Here is a 24,836-nt window from a genome sequence, read left to right on the forward strand (position 1 = left end):
TTGGTTATTGCCGATCGAGAGGCCTTCTCAAAAGAGCTTACAGTGGCCAAGTTGATAGCTAAAATAACCAAGGCCGATGCCAACGAGATTGGGGCCCAGTACAGAGCTGATGCCGAGGCAGCCCAGGTTTGCTTGAAAGACATTGTTGAGTATGAGAAGCGGTAGTCCCGAAGGGAGGCCCTCGAGGAAGTTCATGCTCGGGGCTTTAATTTGTCGTCCGAGATCAAAAACGCCAAGAGGCTCGAGGCCAAGGCCAAGAAGTTGGCTTACCCCGAGGACGAAGAAGAAGACTCCGAGGGTGATGGTCCCGGTGATGAGGCGGGCTCCGGTGAAGACAAGGCCGTTTAAGTGCCTTGTACATTTTTTTGTATTTTTGTACTTGTGTACTTTTTGTCAAGGCCGTTTGGCCTTTGTAAAGATTATATGTATATATAATACAAGGCTTCTTTTTCCCTTCGACAATCTCTGAGTTTTGTTTTCCTTTGCTTTATTATTTATATTTGCAAAGATCGAAATGCCTTAGCATGAAATAGTTAGGTCATGCTCGGAGTTTCGAATAGGCCTTGCCTTCAAAGGCATCGTGTGGGCTCGGTATAACCAGAAACTTTTCCCCAAAGTATTTATAATTTTTTAGATTATAGTTTGCTGAGGGTAGCTTTTAGAATCGGTTAAGAAATTTTGAATGCCTTATTTTTTGTTACGGGTCTCAGACGTCTCTGATCCGTTTTAATATGGCCGTAGCCTTTTAGTTCGGATGTTGCCCAGTGGGCTTGTTACCCCGAGTTATCTGGGTTTGCCTAAGATAATAGCCCTCGAATGGGGATGTCCGTAGCCTTTAAGGTTGGGGCACTGCCTAATAGGTCTTGTGCCCCCGATCTCTGATAGCCCGGGCCGTTCGAGTTTGTCTTTGGATGGCAGTCCCCGACTGGGAGTGATCGTTTGAACTTGGATTAAGGCAGTCCTTAGGCTTGACACCTTTAGGGGATCAGATGTAGGAAATTCCTTAAGAAAAATGAAAGTTTTTTAAGGGACAAGATATATATCCGCAAGGTCGACACTTCTTTTTATTCTTGTGCGTAATAGTTACACATGTGTACAAGCTTCGTGCCAGGGCTCGAGCAATATATGCGGGCACGGTTCATTTGACCGTTTGGCCCTTACAGTAAATCCTATCGATCAAACCGAGACCTTTCAATCATAAAGTTTCTTTCCTTGCTAAAGTCATTATCTGAAGGTAATGCCCCTAGTGTTCGGAGCTAATTGTAGAGAGGCCTCAAATATAATGCTATCGTGATCTTCGATGCTGGTTCGTAACCGACCTTTAATTCTAAGTTAGCATGATTTACTGTTGCCTCATTAAAAACCTTGCCGAAAACCCTATTTGGGACAAAATCGGTTTAAAGAAAAAAGAGTGCAACGCGTGCTTTCAGGCCTAAAAGTTATGTCGTTCTTTGACGATCTCCTGCAAGTTTTAGTTCAAAATGCAAATAAGTAAAAGGAATTAATGGGGTCATACCTTAGCAGTAATATCGCTTCAAGTGAATTATGTTCCAGTTGTTCGGTAGTTGCTCGTCGTTCATTGTTCTGTCTTTGTACGATCCCTTACCAGTGATTTCAATAATTTGATAATGACCTTCCTAGTTTGGTCCCAACTTCTCTTCGTTTAGGTTTTGGGTACTTAGCGTGACCTTCCTTAAAACTAAGTCCCTGACATTGAAATGTCGAAGGTTGGCTCTTCAATTGTAATACCTCTCGATTCGCTGCTTTTGGGCGGCCAATCAGATAAGGGCGGGTTCGCGCCTTTCTCTATTAGCTTCAGGCTTGTATTCATGGCCTCGTCGTTCGGTTCCTTGGTTGCATATTGGAACTTGAGACTTGGTTCTCCAACTTCGATCGGTGTTAGAGCTTCAACGCCGTAAATTAGTGAGAACAGGGTGGCCCTGGTACTGAACTTCAAGGTCATACGATATGCCCATAGGACTTCGGGCAGGATATCCTTCCATTTTCCTTTGGCGTCAGTTAACCTCTTTTTGAGGTTTTGGAGTATGATTTTCGATTCTGCTTGTCAATTCCCACTAGGGTGGTAGGGTGTTGATAGGATCCTTTTGATTTTATGGTCTTCGAGAAAGTTGCTTACTTTGCTGCCGATGAACTGCTTCCCGTTGTCGCACACGATCTCGGCCGGTATTCTGAACCGACATATGATGTGGTCTGAAATGAAATCGATGACTTCTTTTTCTCTGACCTTCTCATATGCCTGGGCTTCCACCTACTTAGAGAAATAGTCAGTATTAAATAATATAAATTGAGCCTTATCGGGTGCCCACGGAAAAGGGCCAACGATGTCTATTCCCTACTTCATGAACGGCCATGGTGACAAAACCGAATGCAACAGCTCCCCCAGTTGATGAATAATCAGAGCATGTCTTTGACATTCATCACATTATTGTATGAACTCCTTTGTGTCCTTTTCCATATCGATCTAGTAGTAGCCGACCTTGATTACTTTTCAAACCAATGATTCGACATCGGAATGATTTTCGCAGGTGCCTTTGTGGATTTCCCTAAGAACGTACTCAGTATCTCCTGGCCCTAGACATATCGCAAGCCGGCCACCGAATGTTCTTCCGAACAGGGTTCCGTCTTCGTACAAACTAAATCGAGTTGCCTTCATACGCATGGACCTTGATCCTTTTGGATCATAGGGTCATTTTCTGGTCTTCAGATATTCTATATATTTGTTTATCCAGTCCCAAGTTAGGCTTGTTGAGTTTATCTCGGCATGGCCTTCTTATACTACCGATCTCATGAGTTGTACAACTGCCCTGAGTTGATGTCGTCCTCGACCAACGATCCTAATATAGCAAGGGCATCGGCCTCACTGTTTTGATCTCAAGGTACGTGTTGCAAAGTCTACTCCTTGAACCGATGTAATGTTACCTGCAACTTATCCAGGTACCTTCGCATTTGTTCTTCTCTTGCCTCGAACGTCCCATTAACTTGGTTTAGCACGAGGTGGGAGTCACACTTAGCTTCGATCACCTCTGCCCCCTAAACTTTTAGCTAGTTCACGACCTGCAATCATGGCCTTATATTAAGCCTCGTTGTTAGTCAATTTCATAGTCCTAATAGATTGCCTAACTATATTGCCTGTTGGTGGCTTCAATACGATGCCAAGTCCGGACCCTTTTGTGTTCGAGGTGTCGTACGTAAAGAGGGTCCATATCCCCAAAGATGACCTTGAGTTCACCAACAACTCTCTTTCGACCTCAGGTATTAGGGCCGGTGTAAAGTCAGCCATGAAGGCTGCCAAAATTTGAGATTTAATTGCAGTCCGGTGACGATATTTAATATCGTACCCGCTGATCTCCACGACCCATTTGGCCAATTATCACATATAGGATGACATTGAAAATATGGTTTCAGCTTCCTAGAGGCGCTTAGAAAATCTGGAAGTAGCGGTGGGCTTGATAGATACCGCTTGAGTTCCTCCAAGGCCCGTTGGCACTCCGGGGTCCATGAGAGGTTATTCTTCTTCTTTAGTAGTGAGTAGAATCGGTGGCTCTTAGCAGAGGACCTCGAGATGAATCATCCAAGGGTGGCTATGCGTCCGGTTAATCTTTGCACGACCTTCACGTTGTCCACAACCATGATATCTTCGATGGCTTTGATCTTGTCGGGGTTGATCTCGATTCCCCAGTTGGATACCATGAATCCGAGTAATTTACCTAATCGGACTCCAAACACACATTTTTCCTAGTTCAGCTTCATATTGTACTTCTTTAATATGCTGAAAGTTTCCTGCAAATGTTTTAAATGGTCCTCTGTTCCCAGGGACTTAACCAACATATCGTCAATCAAACCTTCATTGATTTTCCTATTTGTCCCTCGAACATTCGGTTTACTAGGCGTTGATAAGTGGCACCAATGTTTTTTAATCTGAATGGCATCACGTTATAGCAGTATGTGCTGTACTTAGTGATGAAAAAGGTTTTTCCTGATCACCGGGGTTCATCCGTATTTGGTTGTACCTGGAGCAGGTGTCGAGAAAACAGAGGATCTCGTGGCCGATCGTGGCATCGATCATGCAATCGATGTTGGGCAAAGGGAAGGAGTCCTTGGGACATGCCTTATTCAAATCCTTATAGTCTACACACATTCTTAATTTATTCCCTTTTTTAGAGACTACCACTACATTTGCTAACAAATCCGGGTATTTAACCTCCCGAATGGATCCTATTTTAAGGATTTTAGATGCCTCATTCTTGATGAAAGCATGTTTGACCTCGGACTGGGGTCTTCTTTTCTGCTTGATCGGGTGGAACCCCGGGTCTAGGCTTAGCTTGGGAGTGGTTATCTCCGGTGGGATCTCTGTCATATCAAGGTGGGACCATGAGAAGCAATCTTCGTTAGCTATAAGAAATTGAATCGAGTTTTTTCTTGAGCTCGGGGCTTAACCTCATGCCCATGTATACCTTTCGATCGGGCAAGTGTTTGGTTAGTACAACTTGTTCTAGTTCCTCGACCGTTGATTTTGTAGCATCATTATCGTTGGGGTCTACAAAATATCTAGGGACTCCGTAGTGGTTGTCCTTTTCTACCACTCGTTCATCCGACTCTGTCGAGCTGGTATCGGTACCTGCTATTTGGCCCCGTATTTTGTCATGACCCAAACCGATGGGCGGCGATGGGCACCCGATACCTTACTCAACCAAGTACCAACATAATGTATCTCTCGTATCATACTATTATAGGTAAATGAGTCGGAGAGGTTGTCGTGAGATAAGTATAATAAACTTGAGAGAATACTTGACATAAAACGACACCTGATATAAAAACATACATACGTGACATACGGGCCTATAAGGCCAACATGGTCATTTGTAAACTCAAAACATAGGCCGACAAGGCCATACAAGTATCCGTATACATGACATTTGTCTACAAGCCTCTAAGAGTACATAAGTATCACAAAGGTCGGGACCTGGCCCCGCCATACCAATAAATACATGTCCTAATTATACTGACTAAATAAGCAACTCCGGAGCAAATGAAGTGCACCAACACCTTCTGCTGAGCTGATAGCTACTTGGAAGGCACTCAACCTATCTATCGGAATCTGCATACATGAAACGCAATGTCCCCATGAAAAGGGGCGTCAGTACAAATAATGTACCGAGTATGTAAGGAATGAGAATCAGTAAACAATAGACATGAGAGAAATATGGAGTAAAAGACTCAACATGTAAGTCTGGATAACTCTGTAAATTATGCAGTACTTATAGTGTCATGTATATGCGTATGAATGTCATGCCGTGCATATGTACATATGTTCATTATATCATCAAGCCTCTGAGGGCATCCCATCATATCATCTCGGCCACTTTAGGCAAAATCATTAACGTATACCAGCTGATCAGGTGGTGGTGCGTATATAACGCCGTAAAATTTTTTCATATCCCATATACATATAATATACATATATACGCATATATAATGCCATCTGGTCATGGGTCAATGTACATGTATAAATGAATGCAATGCATGAGAAGTGCGTCAATAAAATCTTTTGGAATGTCATAAGACCATTATGCCTTTGATTAATATAATGAAGTAAACTTTTTCAACTTACGTATTTTCTGAGACCCATGAACAGAAGATGTAATAATAAGACACATAGGAATTCAAGAACATAGGCATCTCTAGTACTTCTATAAATAGAGTCATTTATGAAATTTGTGCATTTGCTCGTTTCGTTTGTATCGTATAGATCATGCCAAAAGGAAAGAAGGGAAAACTTTAGCATACCTAAGCCAATTCTCTTGAAAATCCCTCTTACACACGTTTATTGCAACAAAACATGTAGCAGCGGATCGAAGTAGGGAAAAATTCGTATGATATTCTTGAGGAAGATTGCACCGTGCTCTCTTAGAATCGCATTTTACGCTATTGTTGCAAGCCATCCATTAGCAAGCCCAGCTCTCTTATAAGAGTTCATAAGAATTCTTTGAAAGTGATATCCGTTAGTTGCGGCCCATGATTTTCCTCTTAAAGATATGTAACAATCTCTCATATTTTTAGATTTGTGGGCCCCCACTTTTGGGATGACTTAGCCAACAATATTCATCTTAATTTGCCACCTATTTATGAACTTTAAGAGTCACCATTCCCATAAGGTAAGTCTGCCATATTAGTGCCTTAATCTTTATCCCAAAGACTTTAATTTCTTAGTTAATCTTACCACCAAAATCGTTAAGTAACCCAATTATCCACATAATTAAGAATTATCTCAAATTACTTAAAGTACTACTCACTTTTAACATACTTTATACATCTTATAATCATGGTTATGTGGTACCTTGTATGGCACTAGTCCATAAATACGAGGTATTATAGCTTGGACCGTATTTTATTCCAAATTGCCAAACATCAACGAAACTCATTTCCTTCGATTTGCCTACCCTCTCTCCTTCACGAACTTACTCATCACATGTTTGAAATAATATAATGCTTATAATCTCAAAATAACCTCATTCTAGATATCACGTCGATTAGCTTACGACGAAACTTTAATGTACAAAAATGCGAGATGTAACATCTCATTTCCGAGCTTATATCAATTTACTTATGGCGTACTTCCACATACGAAAACATGGGGTGTAACATCATTCCCCCCTTTGGAACATTCGTCCTCGAATGTTGACTGATGCACTTATCATTTTCATGACTTATGTCTTCCGAATACTTTAGTACTCTCCTTGCCATCTAGGCAACTCTTCTGTGAATAATTCCAAAGGCCAGGGGATTCCCCCCTTTAGTCCTCTTTCTCACCCCACGACTTATGGTTGGAATCCTTCCAATCTCGTAACTGTTGCTACCTTCTATCATGCAGCATGTACGACTCTGACCTTGTAAGTGCGCCTATGCGACTCTTCTCTCCTTTTTCCTCCAGCTTTTCGCCCATCTCTAGGCCTTAGTTTTTAAACATATAAGAGCTTGATAAGATGTCCCTCTAGGAATTTATAGGTATACTGAAGTTCTTTGCTCGGTACTTTGTCAAACTTACGACTATTGTTATATCGTGTTTCATAGCCCCGGTTAACCATCCGCTTGACTTTACTGTATCTAGGTAGGTCATACTATTCCATAACTCTTGCTTCTATTTATCGTTACTGAGTCCTACTACCAAACTCCAGGTTATTCTCGTTTCTTATCCTATATGTATAAATCTAAGTCCTTTAATGCTTCTTCATTACTGTTCATCTTAAGACTAATGACCCAATCTTATCTCATACTTTGTAACTTTTATCTATCCATTGTTGATTCACCTCAATGTTGATCTACAATCCACCACTAGTAACTTGAAACTTCTTATGTAATAAATTGTCACTAGGGCTTACGTCTCATCAGGGGCGATACTATACTTCAATAACCATATTTCATAGCATCCCAATGTGATTCTCCTTACGAGGGTAATTTAATCCTGTACAATTCATCAAATCATTACTCAATCGAAGGCCCAAACGTCATCCTTTATCTATCACAATTACACCCTTATTCTGTTACCAGGGCAACATTCCATCTCTTTTAAATTCTACTAGTCTTAGACTCCTTTGAGTATATTCAGGCTATACTGAGCTTTCTATAATTCATGTTCTCATGGGCTTAATCCCGAGGACTTATCCCTTCTCATCACCTTCTCACTTGCCTTTTCTTATCCTTACTCATGTCTTCCTAAAACCTTATCGCTTTACCATACTTTAGCTTGTGACCTACACATATCTATTTATATTACTCGCAACCTTTCTTCAACTTGCTTGCACCATAGATTTCCTTGTGTTATTTTGGAACATCAAGCGAGACATCACATCGTCTCTAACTCTCCTTTACTTTCTTAACTAGACCTCTCGATATTTAGAAACCATAGGTTGGAAGATATGCTACTGACAATGCCGTTATCATTCCTGGATACTGAATCCCAGTGCTTCTAACCTTCTATCTGAAGTATGGATTATTCACAATCTTCTGCACCTAAGTATCTCGTATGTTGTTCACCTTTACCTTACTTACCTTAAAATCTCGCATCACATCTTCTATCTCTTTTATGACCTTCCTTCCACATAGGTATAATTCACATCCACTACTTGAGGCTCTATTATAATCCTTGCATCTCCGGTGCATATATAATCCGGTGGGAGCTTCATACTAACTTATTATGAGGCTGGTACTCTTCTAACTAGCTTTATCATAGAGCCGTTATAGAATATGGCTATTGTACTATCCCTCTTGTACCTCTGATATTAAGAGTTATTCTACTATATTCTCAATCACGATGTCTATAATTTTCTGTGTCCAATAATCAGACTCCCGATTTATTTAGTTGATGTAACTCTTAGTTTCCTCTTCCTTCTGATCAGCCTTTATGTAGGCTTAAGCTATCTTCCGATCTGCAGCCCATGGTATCAGTTATTACTTTAGCCTTTTATGGGCATTATGGAATATCCATGATACAATCTTTTAATAACTCAATCCTTTGTCTATGCCCTGGGCTCAATTCTTTCTTTTAACTTTTACCGGAGTGTTCTATGTCTGTATGATTGTCAACATATATGCTGCATGTATAAAACTTCGAACTCTTAAGTGCATTCATAACGTACTCTGGGTCATCAATCGAATAATTCTTTTCATTCATTCTTAGCTTTTTCTTTTTTTTATGTAAGCAATTACTTTTCCTGGTCTTTATGCCCCCTTGTTGTGTGCATACTTAGCTTATCTTAGTTCCCACGCATGTTGGAATTCCATACCACTCATATGATCTTGAATATCACTTCTGATTTTACTTCCCATTTATTAGCCACGGTAGGTGCCACTTTCTTATGGAGTACATACAATGTCGTTATGAGACTGTTGTTATAAGTCCATTCCATCTTTACTTCATTGAGCTTAGGTTGGAGCCTTCTTCCTTATTTTATTAGCAAATCTTTTGTTGTAGTACATAGGGATACCTTCTGGCCCTAGTAAAGTTGCGATCTTATTACATCGTATACTCTATGGAATTCTTGATGTTCGTACTCACCTATAAATTCCTTAGTTACTTACCTCCACACTTATGTGCTTGTATGGTCGCTCCTAAACTAAAGTTTTGAATGTCTTCCCATAACACTCATGCGGTATCTTTAACTACTAAATTCCCCATGTTGGGGTTCACTCTGTTTATCTTGCATGATCTATTGATTTATTTGTATCCTCTTTTCTAGCCATAACTAGGCTCTTCCTGAATCAACTACTAACTAATCGTTCGCCCATTCTCATATCAATATTTCACATAATCTTTCTTGGATTATTTTCTTTGTCTTAACTTACGTCTCGCACTGGCTCCTTATCTATCAATAACATCTCATGCAGGGACTCTTACTTCCTTTCCTTGACATCGTGTTTGCATAATGTTCTGGAATTGTAGCGTATCTGTAGGCTTTGAATAAGTGCAATCTCATCCCTTTTTCATTTTTTTATCGCATTCTTCCTTTACCATTGCATAATTACTAGAACCACTTAATTCTAACTTAATGCCACATCATTCCATATTCCCCCCTTTAGGGGAGTACTAAGGTTTAGTGCTACGACGATCTACCTATAGAAGTTTTACCTCTTCATTTTTGACGTATTTTCACATCATCGATGACCCTTACTCGCCTTGCGGTAATCCTTCTGTACCAAGGATAACAAAATTCCTTGCTTACGAGGGAGACACCTAGTGCAACTGGCACACATAGTTCCTTAAGCTTAACTTTGTTAGCATTTATTGCTTTAGGAAAGCGTCCTCCTGAATGACCTTTAAAGGTTATTCTTCTATCGTCCATTCTACTATCGCCGAAATGCAATCTCTAAAATTCTCATGATGCCGACTATTATCAAATCACACAGTCCCTAATTCATGTTTAGTTTATCTTGTTCACCAGCCCATACTGGTTTCTATTACTTTGGGGTTTAACTTTTCCTTCTGGTAGTCGCATTGGAGTTACGAACTTATTTCTCAAAATGAGGATATAACTTTATGGCCTATACTCTTTTATTGTCTCAAATCTTGTCACCTCTCGTCTTTTCCTTCACTTGACTTATAGACTCTGTAATACTGTCATTTTTTTGATCTACCATTATCATCCATGTATCATATCTTACACATAATGCTTCATTATCTCTCTTCTTATCTCCCTGCTAATATTTCTATCTATTACCTTATTCTGAAAACTTCAACAAGACATTCTTTTGCTTTTAGCTCCCCTTTGCTCCATACACTGTCTCTTCGGGTTGCCTAACATTCTCTCCCTACTAGGGACGGGAGCCATACTAAGGTAATATTTATCCCTTCCAGGCTTCCAATGCCTATCTTTGTAGTAATCATGCTAGTTGTACTATTTTAGAGTGCACCATTTGGGTGTCTCATAAGGAGATCTATTAGCACATTTGCAATATCCTTCAGAAATGTCAGCTAATGCAAACAATCCATCCACCATTTTGGGTCACTCTAACCCTAGTCGGATCCTGATATCTGTACTTCTCTTATACTACTTTTGTTAGACCCCATAGGGCATAAATGAGATGGGTGCGGCCAATTGTACATACCCCTATTGTTGTTGAAGGTAACTCAAAAGGCTTATATTCCTCTGCTTGAATTGTAAATACTGATAATCTTCATTAACTGGGCGCCTCGTACCCTTCTTCTTCTTCTTCTTGCTTCTTTTACTTATTGAAACTTGTATCTATTTTCTGAATCTTTCATTGTCTTTCACCATAGGGGTTGATAGATATTCCTGCCTTAAGGCTCCTTATCAAAAGACTTATATGTCTTAGTACGCATATGGTCTACTGAAGACCTTACATTTACTCATCATAAACATCATGAAAATCCAGTTCCTCTGACTCAACTCTTCCACAACCACATGCAACCTCTTACAAATTGTCTTTTTGGATGTAGGTATCGTCGTATTAGGAATAAAGTATAATTTAGGAGTTTGAATTATACAACTGAGCTCTACCACACGATCTAGAGTAAGAAGAAAGAGTGACAATCCTAAATACCCTGTAGCCTCCTGCTTATAAGTGTGGTGCACAACACACCCATAAACAAGACTCTACTAGACATGACTTGTAGACTCCCTAGTACAGAACTGCTCTAATACCACTTCTGTTACGACCCAAACCGATGGATCGCGACGGACACCCGCTACCTTACTCAACCGTGTACCAACATAACATATCTCTCATATCATTCTATTATAGGTAAATGAGACGGAGAGGTTGTCATGAGATAAGTATAGTAAACATGAGAGAATAATTGACATAGTACGACCCAACCTGATATAAAAACTTACATACGTGACATACGGGCCTATAAGGCCAACATGATCATTTATACACTCAAAACATAGGCTGACAAGGCCATACAAGTATTTGTATACAAGCCTCTAAGAGTATATAAGTATCACAAAGGTCGGAACTAGGCCCCACCATACCAATCAATACATGTCATAATTATACTGACCAAATAAGCAACTCCGGAGCAAATGGATCCCACCAACTACTTCCGCTAAGCTGATAGACGACTTAGTGGACTCTCAACCTATCTATCGGAACCTGCGGGAATGAAACACAGCGTCCCCATGCAAAGGGGCATCAGTACAAATAATGTACAGAGTATGTAAGGAATCAAAATCAGTAAACAATAGACATGAGAGAAACATGGAGTAGAAGACTCAAGATGTAAGTTTGGAGAGCTCTGTAAATCATGAAATACTTATAGTGTCATGCATATGCGTATGAATGTTATGTCGTGCATAGGCACATGTGTTCATAACATCATCAAACCTCTAAGGGCATCCCATTATATTATCTCGGCTGCTGTGGGCAAAATTATCAACGTATATCAGCTGATCAGGTGGTGATGCATATATAACATCGTAACCTTTTCCCATATCCCATATACACATAATATACATATATACGTGTATATAACGCCAAGTTATTATGGGTCAATATACATGTATAAATGAATGCAATGCATGAGAAGTACGTCAATAAAATCTTTCGGAATGTCATAAGAGCATTATGCCTTTGATTAATATCATGAAGTAAACTTTTTCAACTTACGTATTTTCTGAGACCCATGAACAAAAGATGTAATAATAAGACACATGGAAATTCAAGAACATAGGCACCTCTAATACTTCTATGAATAGAGTCATTTATGGAAGTTGTGCATTTGCTCATTTTGTTTGTATCGTATAGATCATCCCAAAAGGAAAGAAAGGATAGCTTTAACATACCTGAGCCGATTCTTTTGAAAATCCCTCTAACATACATTGATTGCGACAAAACATGTAACGGCGGATCAAATTAGGAAAAAATCCGTATGATATTCTTGAGGAAGATTGCACCATGCTCTCTTAGAATCGCATTTTAGCTATTGTAGCAAGCCATCCGTTAGCAAGCCTAGCTCTCTTATAAGAGTTCATAAGAATTCTTTGAAAGTGATATGCGTTAGTTGCAGCCCATGATTTTCCTTTTAAAGATATGTAACAATCTCTCATATTTTTAGATTTGTGGGCCCCCACTATTGGGATGACTTAGCCAACAATATTCATCTTAATTTGCCACCTATTTATGAACTTTAAGAGTCACCATTCCCATAAGGTAAGGTTGCCACATTAATGCCTTAATTTTTGTCCCAAAGACTTTAATTTCCCAAAATAGTAACCCAATTATCCACATAATTAAGAATTATCTCAAATTACTTAAAATACTACTCACTTTTAAAATACTTTATACACTTTATAATCATGGTCATGTGGTACCTTGCATGACACTAGTTCATAAATATGGGGTATTATAGCTTGGACCATATTTTATTTCAAATTGCCAAATTTCGATGAAACTCATTTCCTTCGATTTGCTTACCCTCTCTCCTTCACGAACTTACTCATCACGTGTTCGAAATAACATAATGCTTATAATCTCAAAATAACCTCATTCCCAATCTCACATCGATTAGCTTACGACGAAACTTTAATGTACAAAAATACGGGATGTTACATATCATTTTCGAGCTTTTATCAATTTACTTATGGCATACTTCCACGTACGAAAAGATTGTGTAACATCTTTGACCATCCAATTTGGATCCTCCGCTATTGAGAGTTTGTATGCTGGGATCAGTTCATCGACCGCAAATATCTCCTTGGCAGTCGGTTGTTTCCCATAAACTGTTTTGACTTCTCCGGGTGTTGGGAATTTCAGCACCTGGTGCAGCGTCGAGGGTATTGCTCTCATGTTGTGAATCCATGGCCTCTCGGACAGAGCGTTGTATCTCATATCCCCTTCGGTTACGTAGAACCTGGCTTCTTGTACGGTTCCAGTAACGTTCACCGATAATGTTATCTCCCCTTTAGTGGTATCGCATGCCATGTTGAACCCATTTAGGACTCGGACCGCAGGTATGATCTGATTTTGTAGGCAGAGTTGTTCCACGACCCTTGATTTGATAATGTTGGCTGAGCTACCTAGATCAATTAACACACGCTTAATTCAAGATTTATTTACGAGTACCGATATTACCAGTGCATCATTGTGGGGTTGCATGATTCCCTCATTGTCTTCGTCTTGAAAGATAAGGTTCTTTCTGGTACGTAATCCCGAGTCCATTTTTCCCTTGTGATGGATACTTCGGTGCATTTCAACATCGGATCCTAGGGAATATCGATTCCACCAATGATCATGTTGATGACGTGCTGAGGCTCTTCCTACTCGGTCTTCTTATTAGAGTCCCTGTTCCTGAAGTGGATCTTGGCCCGATCACTCAGGATTTCTCAGAGATATACATTGTTGAATAGTCGGGCCACCTCTTCTCTTAATTGTTGGCAGTCTTCTGTTCTGTGGCCATGAATGCCATTATATTTGCACATTAGGTTGGGATCCCTTTGGGCTAGATCGGACTGTAAAGATCTAGGCCATTTGGTATCTTTGATGCGTTTGATGGAAGATACGATAGTGGCGACATCGACGTTGAAGTTGTACTCCGATAATCGTGGCGCTTCTTTAGGCCCGATGGGCCTGTCGAAGCTGTTTTTGCTCATGAGTCCCCGGTTGCTCTGACCTCGATCACTTCTCCTTTCATTTCGCATAGAGTTTTGCCCGGACCTACTATTTCTGCGGTCTCCATTGTACGACTGATACCGATCCATATTTGATTTTGGTTCACAATCGATGTCTCTCTTGATTCTATCAATGGTTCTGATGGGGTACACGGATCTGGAAGGGGCCCTAAGCTGATCATATTCGACCTTTAGTTTTGATTGATATCGGTTATAGACATCGGCCAAAGTGATAGCCGAATATTCTACCAGGTTTTGTTTCAATTGTTGTGAAGCCAACGAGCTCCAAATGTTTTTGTCCTTAGGTGAAAGCCTGAACAAGCCAATCATCAGCGACCAGTGGCAGATCAATCCATTCCATTTGAAACCGGGACACGAACTCTCTGAGCATCTCATTATCCTTCTATTTTACTTTGAAAAGGTCCGATTTCCTGGTCTCAACCTTGATAGCCCCAGCGTGTGCTTTCATAAAAGAATCTGCAAGCATAGCAAATGAGTCAATAGAATTAGGAAGTAAGTTGTGATACCGTATCATAGCTCCTTCTAGCAGGGACTCTCCGAATTTCTTCAACAAGACAGTCTCAATCTTATCATCCTCCAAGTCATTCCCTTTGATGGCACATGTGTAGGAGGTAACATGCTCGTTTGGGTTAGTCGTTCCATTTGTACTTAGGAATCTCGGGCATGCGGAACTTCTTAGGGATCGGCTTTGGAGCTGCGCTCGGAGGAAAATATTTTTGCACGAACTTCTTGGAATCCAGGCCTTTCAATATCGGCGGCGCTCCTGGGATTCGGTCGACCCTGGAATTGTAGGTTTCCACCTTTTTGTCATTAGCTTCGATTTTCTTCTCCCCCGATTCTACTCGTTTAGTCAGTTCCTCAAGCATCTTTATGATTTCGGGTTTAGTCCCCGATTCATTTTCATTTGACCTATCTACGACCGGTTCATCCCTGCGGGTGATTTCCTGGGATGGGTCGGGTTAAATTTTGGTCGGTGCGCGGTTTGGTTCTGTAGCTGGGCTATCACCGCATTTGAGCCTGCAACATTTTGAAGATCATCCGTAAATTTATCCCGTCTCCTCCATTGTTCTATGTATTTTGAGCTGCCGATCGGGCTCCACCACAGATGCTATTCTCAGGGTTGGCAGGTAGATTTGTGTTGATAGCCACATGCGAGTTAGCGTCAATCAGGTCCGCGATCGGAATTCCGATGGGATTGACCGGTGGTACCCCATCACTAGGCACTATGTTGTTATTCTCACCGTGATGGCCGGACTCGTTGTCAACATGTAGGGGTGTTGATTGTGAGTTTGACATTTTGAGATTTAACCTGAAATTAGAGGTACTTCAAAGAACAAGTGTGAAGTAGTGTGTGTTATGGAATTTGTATCAAATAACCACTCTTATCCTTAGCCCCACGGTGGGCGCCAAACTGTTTACCCTCAAAATCGGATAACAATTAAATTTGTAAGTGGTTTTAAGAATATGCAGATTAACTTGACACAAAACGATAAATTAAGTTGCAATTAAAATAAATAATGATAAAGTAAATTCAAACCACAGGAATTGAACAGTTACCGTCTTGGGAGGTCAGTTACACTCGAACTGGATGCACGTCGATCGGTATCAAGGTACAGAAGAATAAGAGCTTAAAGAGAAAAATAATAATGTATTGCTTTGGAATGCGTGTTACCATGTATTTTACAAGTAATTAGACCCATTTTTATATATTAGGGGAGTCCTATATTAGGTACAATTCTATAAAAGGTAAAAACCTCCTAATTAACTAATTGCCAATTTCTTCTCGGTACGTGCCGACATCTCTGCCGTGATATTCGGCCGGTCACAGATATCACGGTCTTCTGTTGGCCGTGCTCGAACCTCCTGACAACGTTCCTCGAAGTTAATCAAGTCCAGGGACGATCTCGAATCGCGGCCCCGACACCCTTGAGGGCGGGCATCATGGCCCGTGCTCCGTATTGGTGAGATTTCTACCCCGATCCGGGCCCCCCTGTTACCATATCTCGAGCTTGACTTATCATATCGTGGACCGGAAAGTACTATGAGACGATTTTATCCGTATACAACTTTATAATTATTTAATATATTTTCTTATAAAAAAAATATGTATTTATTTAATATATAATAATATTTAATATTTAATATCTATTATATATATATAAATATTTATCCTACAGTGAAAATTATTTACATGTTAATCTGAAAAAATATTTATATATCTATATAATTACACTTGTAAAATCAAACATGACACATATAATTACACTGTAATTATATATGTCAAACAAACATGCTATTATAATTATAATTCTATGTAGTTATCAAGGTGTGTAATTACTACCCTAATACTTACATAACCAAATAATTACACATTGCTTTCCAAGCATACCCTAAGTAATTTCCACATGCAAACTATCCAAGCAGAGTTTTTGTCATATTGAAGTTCAACATCTTGACAAACAATCGACTTAATAACTACCAAACTCATTTGACACATCATATCGTGGGGATTCCTTTTTTGCTTCTCTATCGTTGTTTTAGTTCATTTTTAATCACGAGTATGTGGATATGTCGAGTACCATTTCAGCAACGAATCAATTTTAACACCCAATATTGGACTTTTGAGATCAGTTGGGAATGTAAGAATAGCATGGTATAGCCAGTTTTCGGACTGGTCATTCAAAAATAACCAGCGTTTACGAAATCAATGAAAAATAACCACTATTTTGCTGCAACAAAGATCGGTCCAACATAATATACTGGAGTTCGGTGCACCTGTGTATGAACTCTAGCATATTATGCTGGACCGATATACTTTACTGACTCCAGTATAATATACTGGAGACTGGAGCACAGGTGCTCCAAACTCCAGTATATTATACTGGACAATTATACTTGCTGGAACTCCAGTATATTATGCTGGAACTCCATCATATTATGTTGGAACTCCATCATATTATGCTGGAGTTCAAGCATACTTATGCTGGAACTCCAGTATAATATACTGGCGTATTTTTCGGGTTTTGAACAGTATTTTTGCTCAGATTTATCTTTACATGAAAAATGACTAAATTTCGATTACTTTTGAAACTGGACTATTTTTGAACGATCAGTTGTAAATCTGACTATTTTTGAATTTATCCCGTTGGGAATCAACCTTTTAAAAGCCCAATATTAGCTAATCTGATTCCTGAACGATTCTTGAAGGTAATGCCATATTTATGAAGTGATTATTTAACTAGCTGGTTCCTTCAAAAAGTTAAGACGAATATATCTTTTGGTTATTGATCACACTCAACTATGGCTTATAAAAAGGATTCAATGGTCGCTGCAAATATATAATCCGGTTTAGTTCGGAGTCAAATCTCATAGGGAACTAACCTATTTATTACAACTTTTACTACTGCTAATGATAAACTCAAATAATTTCCGGATGCAAGATTTTTAATGGATAATGAGTAGAATTTAGTTAACTAAGGAAAAATAGCAATAAAACTAGCAATAATCTAGAATAGAGTTGAATTCAATGGTAAAATGGTTTAGGGTTATTGATTTTCCCAATTGTCAGATTAATTCCTGACACGTTAGCTATAATCTCACTGTAACACTCTATAAGAATATGACTTCTGGGTTACCGTAATTATCTCTCGATCAATTACGATAATTTACTAGAAATATTCTCTCGAACTACTCTAACTAACAATTTATGCAACTCAGAATTATCTCACCAAAGCTTCGTTATCTCTAACCCTGCTTTTAGCCCGCCCATATTCGACCCGACCGCCCGTTTACCGCCCCTAATTACTAGTGATATCAACAACAACAACAACAACAACAACAACAACAACAACAACGACGCAGTAAAATTTTACAAGTGGGGTCTGGGAAGAGTAGTGTGTACGCCGGTCTTACCCCTACCACGAAGGAGAATCGCTAGTGATATCGTTTATAAATAATTTATTGAGGAAAATATCTCTTTAACCCGTTAAAATTTTTGCATTTATTTGCTCAAACTGTCATATAATTTGCTTTTAACCTTGTTCTAATTCACAGTTGATGCAAGACGAAAAAATTGTATGCACTTTTAATAAATGGTCAAACGACATATGAAAGAGCTAGATAGTGTTTAGCCCACCTTTATATAGCCTAAAATCTTTGCCTTTATTTATCCCCTCCAAGTGAAAATGATCTTATTAACGGTAGCGGATGCAATTCTTAGGCAGCGGGTTTATTTATTTATGAGTAATTTATGCAAAATACCCATTAAGCTTAAAATAATTACCCTTCTGTATTCATTTGAAAGCTATTTACAATATATACCTACCTAATTAAAACTAATTACCTAACCTACCTACCCACCCATCCCAACTTTTTTACCTATTTGGCTTAGCTTAGCTTCATTTGGTTTGGCTTGGCTTGAAGCGATAAATTAGTAGCTTAGTTATTTGGCTGGGTTAAAAAGAATTGGTAGGGGGAAAAAGGCATGAGTAGGGGCGGGTAATTATTTTCCATGGGATTGGTAGTTTCTAAACTTCCCCTTTATTTATTTCTAGTATGTTTTACATGAAGCATAAATATCTTATCAGTGAAGCGCTTACTGTTTTCTTGTGTATTTCAAAAGCTGAGAATTTTGTTTGAATGTAAAAATAAATTGGTTCAATTAGGTTAGAGTGATGAATGTACGATATCTTCTTTGAACAAGTGGGCATTGTGCATCAATTGTAATGACCACATGTATGAAGAAAGTACAACAACAACAACCCAGTATAATCTCACTTAGTGGGATCTGGGGAGGGTAGTGTGTACGCAGACCTTACCCCTACCCTGGGGTAGAGAGGCTGTTTCCAAATAGACCCCCGGCATCCTTCCCTCCAAGAATTTCCCACCTTACTCTTGGGGAGACTCGAACTCACAACCTCTTGATTGGAAGTGAAGGTTGCTTACCATCAGAGCAACTCCTCTTGTCTTAGTGATTGCTAAAAGAAAACGCCATCACACTGTTGAGTTGAGTTTGATCTACCTAACATATTCCTCCTTATCGCTTCACTTTTGCTAAAATGTCTTTTTCATTTATAGCGATCCAATAGAACTTTTTGAGTTTCAGCACTCCGGTTTCTTGTTTGAGATTTCTCGTAAATTCGTATCATAATTTGACACTTGCGAGTATGGGTGTGTTTACCTCGAAAATGGTAATTACAAATAAATTTAATTTTGTGGTTCTAAAAATACGTCATTTATTTTTATGCTAATTGTTAGGCAGTAGATGCTAAGTGTGAGACTAGAAAATAAAATAAGAGCTTGAAAAATAGTATGCTATGCAAACCGAGTAACCGAGAGTCGGGGTCTCGAGCTAGACTGTACGGGTCCTCGGGGTCGGGCTAAGCGTAGGCTATGGATAGCCGATGAAGGACTAACAGTTCTAAAAGTTTAATGATGGCTCTTTATGATCAATGATGAGTAATAAATGAAGAACAATCAATGAAACACAATAAATATAAGCAATGTAATAAATATAGGCAATAAAATCAAGGGAGAATATGTTTGAGTTAGAGAGTAGAGAATGTTATTGTGTTGTATTCAATATCATCCCCATTACAAAATGACAAGGGTCCCCTTTATATAGGAGGGGGAATCCCAACATAGTACATATGCATTTATTACAAAGGTATGCGGCTGGTACAACCATTTAATGCCACGGTACGGGCTTGTGCTAGCCCAATAGACTTGGTCAGCTTTAATCACATGCCTTGGGAAACTCCCACTCGTTCATCATAGCTGCCGATTTGCTCTGCCCCGAGGTCGAGCACAGGGAACCCTCGGGGTCGAGTCTCGAACTGGGCATCAGGCCTCAAACTGGGCATCAGGCCTTCCGAAGACGGGCTATGGGATGTAATAATGATCATAAAGTCGGGCTCTCCGATATTAGCCGTATACAGATAGTCCCCACATTTCATAGAGTAAAATGATAAGAAACGGTCTTGAATTCTTGCTTTTTCGATACTCCCATTATGACGTCAGTTCATTAGAGCATTAAATGCCATGACTCAAAGGTTGTGCAGAGGTCGCTATCAACATGATTATCGAGAAGCCCACGAACCGTCATTGGTTCGACCTTTTCGCTCCTCAAACATCACCCAAATGGCTTTTGTAAATACTTCAATTTGTTTTGCCATTTACACTTTTACAACATCAAGTTTTTAGGGCTAAGCTCACAGCTTCCTGCATCCATCTTCTTCCTGTGCTTACTTCTTCATCCTCTTCCTTAGAAACCTTTTTTATAATTATGGCTAGAACATCTAGAACGGTACCTCAGAAAGAGGGCACCGCTTCCTCATCACGCCCGTCCAAGGGCAAACCAAAAATACCTCTGACCGTTGAGCAATGTACCCCCGACCACTTCGATACAGTTTCTGACTTTGCCATCGAAAATCCCCCTTCTACCCCGGGCCGATGCGAGCCCGTGTCTTGGTATATTAGCATGGTAACCGATACGCAGAGAGTAAAGAAAGACTGCCAATGGTGGGCCGCAGTTCAAGTAGAGATCCCCAAGCCTGAGGAAAGTATAGTAGACTACAAAGCTGGCTTCCTCAATGTATATACATATCCATTCACTCTAGGTCCCGTAGATCATTCTTCCCCGAAGATAGATCCAGTGATTCTTGATTTTTGCCGTGAGTACCGAGTGACACTCGGTCAAATCTATCCTTATTTTTGGAGAATCATTTCCATGCTCTGATTTTTCTCCAATAAGGTCGAGGGAATGACCTTTACCCTCGATCACTTGGTCAGGTTGTACAACCCTCGTCTCTACCGAGGTTTGATCAAGCTTCATCCTTGATTTGCGAAGACGTTCTTTTGGAGCATCGATGAGGATAAAGACTGGGGGTGGATGAGCCGGTTTGTCAGAGTGAGGAGATCAGATATTATCCCGGCTGATAGGATGCCATTCCCGGAGGAATGGAATATGCAACATAAGTGTCCCTACTTCGAGTTCGTTTTATTGCCCTTTTCCCCCTTCTGAAATGATCTTCTTTTGACTATGCAACCACCGTTTGGTACCCCGCCACGGTTCAGAACCTTTCGGGGTGGATCAGACAGCTAGACTTTGCCTTTCCTTACAGTGGACGTGCCTAGCGCGATTTGTCCAAGACGCGGTGGCAGGCTAAGAACCATGGTAAGCACTTCTTACTGTCATTGCCAAATTTTATATGAGTATTCTTTGTGGCGGTGAGTTTGATATGTCATGCTCGTGTAGGCCTCGGGGAAGGTGTGTCAACGAGGCCGGCTCCCGCTAGTGAAAAAGGAACCTCGAAACCCAGCAACGGTAAGAAAAGGAAGAAGGAGGCATCGGTCGAGTCTCCCAAATCAGAAAAACCCAAAGTTTGCAGGCCTCGGACCGACGCCACAGTCTCGACTTCGGCTGCTATGGCAAGTCCCCATATTGAAGACGAAGGTGATGATGATGATGATCGCCTTTTAGTACAAAGGACAAGACAGAGTGTTGATGCTCCGCAATTTGTTGGTCAGAAGGTCGCTGGGTTGGGAGTGGTCGAGGCAGACCAAACTTGTATTGGAGAAACCCTCGAGGAGGGTTTGGGCGTAGTCCCCAAGCCTTAAGTTGGACATGGTATAGTTCGTACTGATGAAACCTTGGCTGGTGATTCTAGAGGGCTTGAACCCGAAGTTCCTCGGGGTCGAGACGAAACCCTTACAGAAATTGATGCCTTGGGTGGCTTTAAATTGGGCCCTTCATTTTTATCGGGAGAAATTAGGGATGCCCAGGATACGGGTACCGTTGGTGTGAGGGCCTCTTATGGAGAAGAAGATATGCTCGAGGACTACTTCATCGGCATTGATGTGGACACAGACTTCGACGCCCCCGTCGCTCTTGAGGAGGACGAGAAGCTTCAACAGCAGGTAATATTCTCGACATATCATTTGCCCTTCAAGTTTTTTCCTTGTCTTCTCAACTTTTCTGCCTTTGTTGTAGGTCAAGAAGTTGTATGACCATGCCTTATCTAAGATCCAAGATGAGCTTTCATGTCGGGAGAAGGAACTCGAGAAGCTCATCTCGAAGCTAAACAAGTCATAGGCTTCCTCCGCCCGAAAAAAAGAGGAGTTGGGTGAGCTTCGGGCAAGCCTGGAGGGGGTGCACAAGGAAATGACTAGTTTTGCTGAGCAGGTAACACGACACTCATGCGCTCATCCTTTTATTCTTATAACTTGATGCCTATGATCTTGTCTTGCCTTTGCAGATTGGGCAAAAGGATGCCCTGGTGGGGAAACTTCAGGGAGAGGTTGCAGCTAAAGATGCGGAGATCCTCGAGCTAAAGAGGCAGGATGAGATTGTGACCTCGTAGAGAGACCTTTTACGGGGAGAGTTGGCCTCGACTTAGGGTCTTCTTCGAAGTGCTCAGAAGGAGGTCACTGCACTATCTGCAGCCAATGCAGGAGCCGATGAAGATGCGTGCTCATACAAGAGAGATGTCGCCACTGCAAACGCTCGAGCCAAAGAGATATCCGAGAAGGCCGAGCAGTAGTTGGCTCGAGCCATTTCTTACGCTCGTCTGCGAGCTCGGAGGCAGACCCTCGAGGAAGCAAAATCCAAAGGTTTCGATCTCTCTGTTGAGATCGAGAAAGCCAGAATCTTGGAGGAGAGATCAGCGCCTTCAACTACTTCAGATGAGGACTATGGAAGTGATTCAAATGGTAGTGGGAGTGAGGAATAGTCTCACACCGTCCTTTCTGCTTCTTCTTTTCTTCCTTTTGTGTATGGGTTCCTCGAGGGAGTTTTGTAAAGACATATTCTGTAAATTAATTTTTGAGAATGCAAAGAGATCCTTTTATTCTGTCTTCAAATTTATTTTTCAGTGCCTATGTAAAGCTAGTCTGTTGAATCTTGATGTTGGCTATTTTAGAGTCCATACTCGGAGTAACCGAGATCCTCGAGATTAGGCACCATCTCGAGGCTAGACTATTAGCTCTTCCAGGGCCTATTTTGTAGTGGTAGAGATCCTCGAGATCGGGCACCATCTCGAGGCTAGACCGATGTTGATAGCCCCTTGGAGCTTATTTTCATTTTGACAAAGATCCTCGAGATCGGGCACCATCTCAAAGCTTAGGTTGATATTGATGGCTCCTTAGAGCCAATAGTTATAACAACAGAGATCCTCAAGATCGGGCACCATCTCGAGGCTAGATTGATACGGGAATCTTGACCCCTTGAGCGTCATATGACGGTGTCATTTGTCTGGCACGGTTGCGAAGTGACCGGGATGGTCCCACCGGTACACTTCCCCAAAAGTGGCACTAACATGGTCAGAATTAATTGGCCTTCAGAATAGGCGAACAGTCGTCGCTTGCTCTATATATGTATTTTCTTTCTTCTTATCTGAGGATTCCGCTACTTTTGAGTAACTATCCCTTTTATAGAGCCTTTCTTCCTTGCGCCAGTTCTTTTACCATTTCAACTCAAATCTTTCGCCCAAGTCTTCATCTTCCTTTTCTTATTTTACCATAGCCATAGATGCTACATCCAAATCTGTTCACTAAGGGGAGGAGAGTTTCGCCTCTACTTCGCGCTCCGTCGGTGGTACACCGCCAATGTTCGGTAAGTTAACTTCGAGGTGCTTTGTCTCGAGGAAGTACTTTACATTGGAGAGGCTCCCAATGTTCAGGGCCATTGGGAGCATGCATCGAGGTTCGTCTCATCAATAGGGAAGGACCACCTCGAGGCAGTCAGGAAAGACTGCAGATGGGGAGAAAAGGCGGTACTGTAGGTGCCTTCCCTAGAAGAGAGCATCATGGCCCATGTCGAGGGGTTTTTGAATGTATACACGTACCCCTTTACATTGGGCCCTCTCGATAAGGTCGTGCTCGAATTTCATAGGAGATATCAGGTTACCCTGGCACAGGTTCACCCGTCATTTTGGAGGATGGTGTTGATGATAAGGTACTTTGCGGACAAAGTCGGGCTCGAGTTCACCCTCGACTATCTTATTAGATTGTATCGGCCCTTGCATTACCGAGGCTTGATTACTCTACGACGTCGATCCACCCGGCCCTTTATTTCCAGTAATGAAGAAGACGGGGACCGAAGGTGGATGAGTCGATTTGTCCGAGTGCGGACCGTCGATATTATCCCCACAGAGTTCCTGCCATTTCCTGAGAAATGGAATTTCACACGTAAGTGGTACACTTGTGTTTTTATTATTTTGTTCATGGTGGAGGCAGACTCCATAAAAGATGTCTTCCTTTCCTTCTCTGCAGCGATCCCATGGTTGCCATACGAGGTCCCCGACCTGGCGGATTGGACTCGCAAACTGGCAGCTTGCTCAACTTACGATGAGCGTAAGTGGCGAAATCTGTCCAAAGGTAGATGGGAGGCCAAACACCACGGTACGTGATGTGTGGACCATTTTCTTCGAAAGGTACTTTCTTTTATGTGTATTAACTCCGTCACCATAGGTATTGGAAAATTTTCTGAGATGAGACCGTGCCCTCTCGGAGAGGAGGAAGGATCATCGACCTCGGGGCCGAGGAATGATAACGAATGGAAGGAATCTTCGAATGACGAAGATGCTCATAGCGAGGCAAGCCCTGCTCGGAGGCTCAAAGGAGATGTATCGGCCGAGCTTGCAGCACCCGGGCTTCTAGCCTCGGAAGAAT

The sequence above is a fragment of the Nicotiana tabacum genome, chromosome 11 (genome assembly GCF_000715075.1).
Source record: "Nicotiana tabacum cultivar K326 chromosome 11, ASM71507v2, whole genome shotgun sequence".
Lineage (NCBI taxonomy): Eukaryota > Viridiplantae > Streptophyta > Magnoliopsida > Solanales > Solanaceae > Nicotiana > Nicotiana tabacum.